At 43.9% G+C, this 11,809-nt stretch overlaps 1 long non-coding RNA gene across 1 annotated transcript; it reads right to left on the reverse strand.

The window, feature by feature from the left end:
- Nucleotides 1–339: 339 nt before the first annotated feature.
- On the reverse strand, nucleotides 340–717 carry LOC130369677 (uncharacterized). The gene is made up of 2 exons (XR_008892868.1): nucleotides 575–717; nucleotides 340–462 (listed from the first exon to the last, which is right to left on the reverse strand). It is a non-coding gene; the product is annotated as an uncharacterized LOC130369677 (long non-coding RNA).
- Between the last annotated feature and the right edge of the window lie 11,092 nt (nucleotides 718–11,809).

Below are 11,809 nucleotides of genomic sequence, written 5' to 3' on the forward strand. Positions count from 1 at the left end.
AGTAGCTGACTAACCACGGACCTATAACTGCTGCAAGTCAAGAAACTCATTTTAAGAATGCAAGGCAGAAAAGACCCTGGTACTGCTTTTAACCAGATGCTGTTCTTCTCTACATGCACATGCTCAGCATAATCGTCTGCATTGTTCACTGAAGTAAAACCCTTTGAGTAAACTGTTCAACTAAATAACTTGTCCCACCACAGCCCGTGTTCTAATAAAGACAATCTACTTATGAGGATTTTTTTATTTCCTGAAAGCACAAAAAAAAAAAAAGTCATTTATATTGGGTATGTTTTTAGAGCAGGGAACAGTAGCCTATCCCAGTTTGCACCTCACCCACCTATAACTTATGTTCCAAAATTTGGATCTCCAAAGCATCCTTTTGCATCTTTTGAATTGTTACAATTGCATGGAGGTTGGTGAGGGCATCTGGTTCAAGTAGGGCGATGACGCCATCAGTAACTGGAAGAAGATGATTAGACAGTGCAATTATTACTTGAGCCAGAATATTGCCCCATCTAATTTGCAACGCGCTGGGTTGCGTGTACATATTTAATTATTTTGAATAACCAACCTCTTATACTGTAAAGGCACTTCTATCCTGGGGGGTGGGGGGGATCAGAGGAGCTCCCCCCAGGGATGCCCTCAGCCACAGGACGCATACTCTGTTGGCTGAGGGCCATCTCCTCAGCCTCTGTGAGGGCTGCAGGTGGTGGACCCCCTCAAGTCTACCGGGCCTCTGCATTTTTTCGATTTGCTAACATGGAGGAAAATGTTACCCTAATATTCAGTAAGCGCTATTTTGAAGACACATATATATTTATAATGCATTTTGCCTAGGTGTAGCCTTCTAATATATCTAAATCCTATTAAATATTGGCAGTGTTGGGGTGGCTGGGAAATGTAGGCCTACTACTTACATTTACTGCTTAAATATAGTATACAAATATATAATACATGTTGAACATAGCTGTTAAATTAGGTAGAGCAGGCAAAACAGCACGATTGATTTGATTTCAATTAAACATTAGTTTACCTGTTTAAACTATATTTTTGTACTTCATTTGCTGCCAAGTCCTCGTGGGGCAACTCGGGGTTGCGTAAATTGACACACACACACACACACACACACCACACACACACACACACACACACACACACACACACACACACACACACACACACACACACACACACACACACACACACACACAAACACACACACACACACAATTTACATATTGAATAAGTGGAAGATATTAAACTTTCCTCTTATTTTATTTTATTTTACTAATTTATTAGTAAAATACGCGGCGGTATAGCTTTTTTTTGTTAAAATGGGTAACTGCTCGGCATACACGTTCATTAGAATTTCCAATTCCGTGGGGGAAAAGTAAGTGGATCTACGCTTTTGGTCCATGTTTGATCATGTTATCAGAGATCCATTGATGATGGCTCTTCATAGTCAACAGGCACGCCCTCAACCCAGAGTGAACATACTCAGAGTTGATTAACCCAACGCTGATCACCTGTTCTGAAACCGAAAACCCAGATTTGCTTTTCAACCCTGAACACTGAGTCAACCAACTCAGAGCGCAGGATTAAACTCAGAGTATGTTAAACCAGCTACCTGAAACAGGCCTCAGATGTCTTGTTTGTGATGTTTGTAAATAGAGCTGCTTGGGATGCAAGACAAATTCAGACTTGCTCTGGACAATAAAGTATTATCGTATCGTATGAGAGACATAATTTGAACTGTTTGAAATGTATTGTAAAAGTGTTTATCAGCTGGTTGCAGTTGCTCCTTTGGTCCACCTGAGGTCAGCCTCAAACCTTTCTATCTTCAGAAGGTCTCCTCTGCCGCTCTGTGCTCCACATTCAGCCAACAACACCGTGTATTTGTGTCCACATATTCTGGGGAAATGTTTGCAAAGGTGTATACCCCATATGTCAGTTGACCTAAAACTCAATGAGACCACATAATCAGTGCAATGGGGACTGATGTCGACTGGGTGATACTTAGCTCAAATGCTAGCCACACACACACACACACACACACACACACACACACACACACACACACACACACACACACACACAGACACACACACACACACACACACACACGTCAACAACCCAAGTGTTTGTGTTGGTGTGTGTGTGTGTGTGTGTGTGTGTGTGTGTGTGTGTGTGTGTGTGTGTGTGTGTGTGTGTGTGTGTGTGTGTGTGTGTGTGTGATTTGCAGGGGATGTTCTTCTCTGCCATGGCAGGGGTGCCATGCAACACACACCGAACACACACACACACACACGCACACACACACATTGCATTTGCTGTTGATGACAAATTAAATGCTTGCAGATAAACCAAAGAATCATATAGATGATCTCTCACCAGTGAATACGCTTCGTGTCATTTCATCGATAATCAAGTACGAAGCCAGCTCATTTTATCACATCAACATTCAACTTCTCGAGACAATCGTTTCTATGAATCATAACATATCAATTCAGTCTTTAGTCGATGCACGCCGCCCTTCCTCAATAGGGCGACTGATGGACAGGTTTAACACCCAGTGTGTGTGTCGGTGGGTAGGTGGGGGGTATCATTAGTGGGGCCTGGACACACACACACCCGATACAGAAACACACATACACTTTGATGGCCTGGCTGGAGGTAAATGTCACAGAAGGGGCTCCGACGTCAGGGGAAATCGTTTGGCGCTCCCTTCCTTGAGGCCCCTCCCCTCTACATAATTGAAAAGGCCACGCAGCAAGGCCTTCTGGGATATTTTCTCCACGCACAGCTGAGCTGTAGAGCCCTGAAAGATAGAGCGGAGGTACGAGGTGGTGTGTGCGTGTGTGTATTGGGGCGGGGTGAGTGAGTGAGTGAGTGAGGGAGTGAGTGAGTGAGTGAGGGAGTGAGTGAGTGAGTGAGTGAGGGCATGAGTGAGTGAGTGAGTGAGTGTGTGAGTGTGCATCTGTGTATTCAACAGAGATTCAGCACAAACGGGGCGCTGATGAAAAGCAGCGCTTTTAAGGGTCAATAACCGTGTTGCCAATTGAGCGCTAGTTACGCACACAGACTTCTGTAGAAAATGTCGATGTTACACGCCACCGTACTTAAATAAGCCCAGCTGAGGTGTTGTCAATGAGCTCATTAAGCTCCCCTCGTTAGGGTCATGACAGGTGCCACACTCCACCAGCCATATACTATTGGTTAAACTGACTTAACATAGACTGTATATAATACATGTTCAACTGACTTAACAAATACTGTAGAATAGATAATACATGTTCAACTGACTTAACAACTGTATATAATACAGGTTAACAGATTTCCCATAGGTCTAAATTGGTGGAAACTGTCTAGGAAACACTGCATTAGCTTGGTACCTGGCATGAGCCCCTTGTCAAAGTAGCACAACATTGTGGGCTTGATTGATATGGAAACGTCATATCAATCCATTTGGGCTCTACTGGATTACTGTGTGTCCCCGTATATCAGTGGGCTATATAATGGCTACAGGGCTTCAGCCATCGACAAGTGGCCGACTGTAGCGCACCGTCACTGTCAAGGAATAAAACGACGGATTTCGATTGGAACATTGTTGGAAAAAAGTATACAACTGAACAAAATAAATCATAGGCCTTGTTGTGTATGGATATTTTGATGCCGAAATGTTACATAATTTATTATACCTACAACAATGTTATAGCTATAAAAATATCTATGGAGCCGCTATTAAAATATTAGTTACAAAGTGCCTTATATCACTGAAAACAGTATTAGATAGTACACACCGTCCAAAAGACATTAGACGGTTAGAAATAGGAAGAGGTCAAACTGAAACCCTAAATGAATTAATGTCGTTCTTCACACAGTGTGGCTCTTATTGGAGGGCTTGGCCTGGAGGAGCCGGCGGAGGTCACACACACACACACACACACACACACACACACACACACACACACACACACACACACACACACACACACACACACATGCACACACACACACACACACACGCACACACACACAGAGCTGGACAGAAGCTGTGGATCAGGAGAATATTCTGACTCATCCCCATGCAGTGACTCACACTGTGTGTGTGTGTTTGTGTGCCTGTGTGTTTTTGTACGTCGTGCGTGTCTGATCAAGTGTGTGTTAACTGATCAGTGGCCGGGCTCTTCGTCTTACTTTCTTCAGACCTTGCACACAAAAATCAGCCAGACTTGCATGGGAAAACATATTAAGCCACTTCAATGTTTGACCGGTCCATCTCTCCTTCAGCCTCAGGGAATATCTTCAACTGTATTCAAGTGTCTATCTGGAGAATGTGCTGGGGGACGGGGGGGGACGGGGGACGGAATAGGAAACTAGAGTGGAAAAAGAGAGGGAGAGAGGATGCTAGCAGACAGAACCAGTGGTGTATGAAACTGTTTTGTACTTTGTGTGTTTGTGTGTGTGTGTGTGTGTGTGTGTGTGTGTGTGTGTGTGGGTGTGTGTGTGTGTGTGTGTGTGTGTGTGTGTGTGTGTGTGTGTGTGTGTGTGTGTGTCCATGCGTGCTTGTGCCTGCGTGTGTTTTGCATGCTACAAACAGACGGACAGATCTATCCATCTGTCTGTGGCTTTCTGTCTCCCTGTCTGTCCTCTCTCTCTCAGTCTGTCTCACGCCACCTCCTCCTTCCTTCTGTTCTCTGATCTGATTTCCTCCTGCGCTGCCTCCTTTCCATCTCGGCACGCTTGACTCGTGACTCATTTCAATTTCCTCTAACACGCGGCCTGATTCCATATCAACGCCGGGGAAATGAATTACTCTGATAACCCAGATGGTCGCCATCGTTTGAGTTGCCCGCTCGAAGCGCCCTGCGTTACAGAAGGAAAATACTATCTAGAGATATAGACATAAATAGATGTCGATCTAGATCTACATATCTACAACTACAAGCATATTTGTTTGAAGAACAAAAGTCCAACCCATGATGATTCAGGCTTTAGTGCCATGGTGTCTCGTGCGCCCCCTTGTGGCAGTGTGGATATAGTGTGTTGTGGCAATTTCTGTATCAGATATTGCGTCTAAGCAGATGAGATATTTAGATGCAAAAAGCACACGCTACCATAACCATATATAATAAATATATATAATAACCATATATAATATTACATTTAGCTGATCGGGTCGCGTAAGGCTGGTGAGAACCATACAACAATCATTGAGATGTGGTGCATGCGTGCGTTGTGACGCTGAGACCATTTTGCGCGTTGGTTGTGTTATGTGTTATGGTGCTCATACCTCCTCCTTGGACCTGGCCTGCTCCTGCGTCCCGTCAATGCGAATGCCCCCTTCCACCTCTGCCTCTTGGATGATTCACAGTCACTTCACGGGAAGGGGCGAATGCAGCCGGCCCTTCCATTGTCTTGTCGATTCTTTTGGAGAATCGTTGAACCAAGGATCCATGACGCCACAAACGAAAGCAGGCCGCCGCTGTGCTTCCCCACTTTCCTGTGGTCGTCCTTGCTGTCCGGCGCCTCCACGAACATTATATCAGCTTGGTCTTCTCCCGGGAATGTTCGCCTTGAATACGACCCCACCGTAGGCCCAGTTTGACTTGGCGTGGTTCGCCGATGGGGGTGATCGGGCCATTTCCAGAATGGCTGTAGCGAGGGATTCCCCTCCCACTGCAGATGGGTCCGGGAGACATTCTGCTATGTCCTTAAAGGGCAACTTCACCCATTTCACATAAGCTTTGTATTTTTAGAACCCCCCGCATATTTTTGAATGGTCTAGCATCATTCCCTTATTTGAGACTGGAGAGTGAGAGATCCGTATCGATTTCCAACACTTCCTGTTTTTTATGACGCAATATGACGATTTTTGCGTACAAGAAAACAGGAAGTGTAAGAGGAGATGATTCTCGTGAGAGACTACAACCACCAGTCCCACCCCACTCTAGGGGGTGGGACCCACTGACGCTACAGACCTATTAGAGCAGTGCCAGTGGGTGGGACTTCACCAGCAGAAACTAACATCCACAGCGTCTGAAGCTAAGATAACAGAGGCTGTGCTAAAACTGAAGTACATTGGCGGAGGGTACTGGATCTGACATAGAAGATGGGTCCATGCAAAAGTTCACCATTTCGAAAGAAACACAAACGAGGACTACCGTATTTTCCGTACTATAAAGCACACCGGATTATAAAGCGCACCTTTAATGAATGGCCTATTTTAGAACTGTTTTCATGTATAGTGACGACCACCGGATTATTAGAGTAGCGCGCATAGAATAGAAGATACTGCAGATCATAACGTTTGAACTGGGCGTTTTTGCGTTATGCATCGACAAGACCGAGCTGTGCTAAAGCGAATGTCAACAAAACAGTCAGATAAAGTCAAACTGTATTAAGCGTTCTGACACTCCGGTCACTCCCATGGTAAACGATGTTCAACGTTAATGTGCATATTAAACAATATGCTGATCATATATCTCTTAACCAGTAAGCTCACCTTTTTCGTTCATTCATACGTCTACGGAATCCCTCAAATTCTTGTGTGTGCGAATTGAACAGTTGGGCGATACGGACATCCAACATGCCCGGATTCCTCTCGTAATATATCCGAGTCAGTGCGCATGCCCGGGTGCCTGGCAGTTCAGTGATTATTCCTGCCTTCGCGAAAGCTTGGACCACAGTGGAGACTGATTATATCAGCCAGGCATCCACGATCCTTTGGCCAAATAGAGGCGTGTAAGTCGCCTGGACGCTGTCTCCCGTCTGCGTGAACGTGTGTCGCCTTCTTGGCCCGTCCACACGAACCGATTTTTTGGCTGTGAAGCCGCCATAAAAAAAAAACGCTTTTGGTGGACACGGCCTACGGCGCCACACCAAACGCGCGTGTAACGTGCTCTGACTTGTCGCTTGATCATTGTGTGTCACAAAAAATGGTCAACGCGCTTGTGGCTGCCGACTGCGCTGGATTTAGTGATGTCCGAGGTAGGAAACCCAAACGCCGCCATGTTTGGGTGCATGATAGAGTTAGATTCGGGGTTAGATTAAATAATCTCGGATATAAATAACAATCAATATAGTCCGCCAAGACGTTGAGGTTGCTTTAGACCGACAGAGTCGCTGTCCATGCAAGTGAATGGAGCGTTCCCTCTTCGTCATCATAAACTATCAACCAAACATCCTTCAAATTCAACGAGCGAACATTATGAAATTAAAATGCACCACATTTCTCGCTAAAAATAAAAATGTTTACATAAACGCCATTTTAATGGCGTAACTATGTACTATTTCCACCCAGAATAAGGAAAGATGTCCGGCCGAGTGCTTCTGTGCAAGCGTCACTACTTAGTGACGTCGGTTCAAGCTCCACGCTGATTTGTTCCAATTAGTAGATGGAACAAGGAGGTAGTCCCGATAGGCGGAGATGGTCAGCGGGGGAGTGGCCGCCAGCGAAGCTGTGCATGGTGGGAGTTGTTGTCTTCAATCCACAAGCGCCAAAAAGTCACTTTCTGCCTTTTCTCGGTCAAGACGGCACCAATTAGAATTTTATTTTATTATTCGACTACATATAGGACCCAATTTCAATACATATTCATGTCTGCACCGGTGAAATGCTCCTTTAATGTCACTGGGTCTCGATGCACGGAAAACGTATGCCGGACATGTTGCGCTGTTAGCGGGTGCCTCCTTTGCCGTGAGGTCTGGATAGAGGTTGAATGATGGGGCGGCGGCCTGGGCGTTGTCGTCATACGGTGGAGGTGAAGGGGGATTCGCACGCGGTCCACCGGTGCAGTCCAGGTCCGGGTCTACATCTCGGGTGAAATCGAGATTAAAAATACCTACACTCTCTACGCTCTCTGTCCCTGGCTGATTTTTTTTTCTCTATCCTGGCCCCAACAACCGTTTAAGCTAAAACGTTTAAGCCCAGTTTATACCAATATTTCACTATGGTTCTCCCGATCTATTATACATTTTTAGATCCATACACACTATTAGTTATTATTTAACAAATTATCTAATATCGCCGAAACCTCCTTGTTACTACACACATATACATATATTTATTAATGAATACCTATTATTATTTATATATATATAACACCAACCGCGCTTCAACGGGTTTCCCTTTACCGTCCCTGACAGACCCTAGCTGCCCTTTCTGTTACCTATATAGCCATATATATATTGACGGAAGCGAAACGGAGCTACCGCATGTTCCTATAACAGAGTTTCTTTGAACGAGGCCTAAGTTCAGATATAAGTTTACGTTTACCGAAACATTTATATACCGTTCCTGTAACGGATTTTATTTTGAAGCTTTAACAGTATTGTGATCTCACCTGTTCGAATTCTTTTTTCCTTTGGATACCGTACTGAAGAACCACTAGTTTATCCCAACAGGCACCCTTTCCTCGACCTCTGGTTTGGTTACAGTCTGGTTACAGTCACCTGGAGGCGAGGTAGAGCTTTGGGACTGAGAACGAATCCTCAGACCTGTATTGGAAGCTGATATTTCGTAGAATCTTCAGGTTAGATATCCCGGACGAGCCCCCAACTGTTGTGGCAATTTCTGTATCAGATATTGCGTCTAAGCAGATGAGATATTTAGATGCAAAAAGCACACAATACTGTTGACAATTAGTGGTTATGTATATTTGTAATAAAAGTACGAACAAAGATATATCACAACATGCATCAACAAACAACATAACAGGCATACCTCTTTGCGTGTTACTTCATTCTCTGAAGGTACGCTCAGACAAGTCCACCGAGTGTTCGAATCAATGAGTTCTTATTCACTTCGGTTGTGTCCTGAAGGGGGTGGTCCCCCAATACTAAAAGTCTTTTTGTACCAGATGGTTATCTTTACAACTGAAGCTCCCCCCCCCAAGGCTAAGGTGGGGTCGGCGGCCGTGCCATGTAACTCTCTGACTTTGTTTACGCTAGCCAGAGTGTCGGGGAACAGGCCTGGTACTTCAAAGCATTGCTTGGGAGATGACACACGAGAAGATAGGAACAGGCAGGCAATAAAATGCATCACACGACTCTCGAACGTTCACACTTTAAATGACCCAAAAGGAGAGCAGAAGGCAGACACTATATACAATTACACAGAATAGCAACAAAACTTAAATTCATATAGACCAAAACAATACAACATGTAGATTTTCCATCACAAGTGCTACATGGGGAACAGTATTGTGTTTGGAACAGCTTTGCTTTAGTAAAGCCCGCATTAATCACAGTAACTGCTCCGCTCCCGTTGAGAGTGTAGTCAATAGTCCATTAATTCAATTAGTCATTTCAACAATGAGTCTATTGACAGAGATATAAAAAATATATGAATCAATTCAATCCTTATCCATAAATTCAGGAATGTGGAAAGGTAGTTGCCCTATTCTATTGCTGATCATTATTCCTAATCAATAGGCCTACATATTAACCATGAAGACAAGAGAGAATGACTCTTCTCACCTTCCTGTTTTACTATATATTTGCGTTGTTGTTTACGTTGCGGAAGAGAGGAGAGAAGAGGATTTATACAACTATCATGGTTGATCAACCATCACCCTAGCAGTATCACCTCTCGGGCCCAAATGATAATAATGATATTATTATGATAATAATATTGCACTACCTACATTTTACCTTACATTTTATGAGAAAATCCAACAAAGAAGGTTGCACTGTGCTGGACTCTCATCCATTTTCAGGTTATAACTAATGAATTCATATATTCCACTTCTACACGCTCTACCAGCAGCGCTCCATCTGACCGCTGACCCTCACCTCTAGAGCATTGCCACAGGCCCGTTGAACCTGCAGGCCTCAGACAACCTTGTGTGGGTAGCATCTCATAATATACTATGAAAGAAATGTGCTGACCCAAGGCAGAAGTGGCTGGTCAGGTCGTTAAACACATTTCTGTTCAATCTCTCGGGCCCAAGCCTCTCTCTCACAGGTACCATCAGATCCAACATGAGTAGACCTCGATGGCGTTCATGCAAACGGCCCCGACGGGTTCGTCGCCGGACATTTCGAATGCCACAATACCGATTCCCTAGGAATTGTGGGATACTTCTTTTAGCTCTAGGTTCTGAGGGAGTACCTGTATTCAGAGGGGCCATCTCGCCCTGCCACTACCCCTCGGTCGAGACACCCTGCCCTTCCACGGGAACGCACTAGATGGAGGAGTAGGGCTAACCTGTAGAGGCAAGGGGGGTTATTGGGATTTGGCCCATCTCTACCACACACACACACACACACACACACACACACACACACACACACACACACACACACACACACACACACACACACACACACACCCATGGACACACGCACACCCATGGACACACTCCCACAGGCACACACACATACACACACACGCACACACACACACGTTGACTCAAAGTCATCCTCGTTAGCATAATCCTGAAGCGGTGATGATTGTTGGCCTGTTTGGGGTATTTAACATTTAATACTGTATAACATTTGAGACTGTATAACATTTAATACTAATATACTAAATTAATGCATCAAACCGTCTCCATCTCGTTCACTTCCCATATGGGAAGCGAGGTGGGCTTTCATTTGAATAATTTAAACAGCAATGCATTACCAAATAAAACAAGACAATATGCTGATCTGCCTTCTTTTATGAATATTGTTTGGTGCGCTGCAGGCTTCAGCCAGACAAAGCAGGGATCACCTTGACTATTTCCCCCATAACCTCGTATTCAAACAAGGTTTGTTCTTCAATTAAACACAGTGTATGCCGTCTGTAGAGAGGTGCTACACATTTACTGTTCAGTACCAGAACAGTAAATGTGTCCTTCTAGGCATTATCTTGCAGCAACATTAAAAAAATAATCCAGTTAGAATAATGTTGTATAGTTAACAGGTTGCCTTTAGCCATGTATCGAAAAACTCCTGCTATGGCTGCTAAATATTTAACAATTATTCGCCGAAGGAGAAGTGAATAGTGGGGAATATTCCCCACTATTCACGGAGCCTGAGGTGAATAATTGTTTTATCATATGCTACACGTGAACACTCCAAAAATAAACAAGATAACACTTTTGCCGGGATTTATTAGCGGTTTATTTGTTTTTTATTAGCGCGACGAGACGACAGTCACACTCACTCCCCATTACGTCCGGCTCAATAACAATGAGCTACAATAAATTGGCTTCCTTGCTGACAGGTAAAATTTCCTCAAACACTTCAAATCGTCAATTTGTCTTTTCAATGTCTTCAATGGTATTGTTAAAATCATCTTGCTGGAGATACCAGTCTAAAACAGAAGTCCATGGACTGAAACACTTAGCTTGAACTGCGACTTTATTTTGTAAACAAGAGAACGAAATGTCAGAATTTCATTGGTTTACCATGCTGTTTTATAAATAATTAGCTAATTTTATGTTGATAAACGAAGACCATATTGTGTGGCTCTTTTTTGTGTTATAATGGATAGCATTTTGTTCTATCATGGGATATTGGCCAATATCCCGAGATAGCGAACCAATCAAATTGTGCCATCTTAGGAATTGTAGCAGATGCTAACAATACATATACACATCATATACTATAACATGGACTGTATAATAAATAATAACACTTTTCTATATGCTCCCCCCTTTCTCTAAATAATAGGAGGGGGAGAGAAGGGAAGGAGGTTGTGTGGTGAAAGCGATCTTATCAAGGTATGTTTAGATGGCCTGTGTGAATGAAGGGAGTGTGTTAGCTTGTTGGAAGTGGTTGTAACAACAGCCTTAGCTGTTGTTACACTGAGTTTATT

The sequence above is a fragment of the Gadus chalcogrammus genome, chromosome 17, assembly GCF_026213295.1.
Source record: "Gadus chalcogrammus isolate NIFS_2021 chromosome 17, NIFS_Gcha_1.0, whole genome shotgun sequence".
In the NCBI taxonomy this organism is placed as follows: Eukaryota; Metazoa; Chordata; class Actinopteri; order Gadiformes; family Gadidae; genus Gadus; species Gadus chalcogrammus.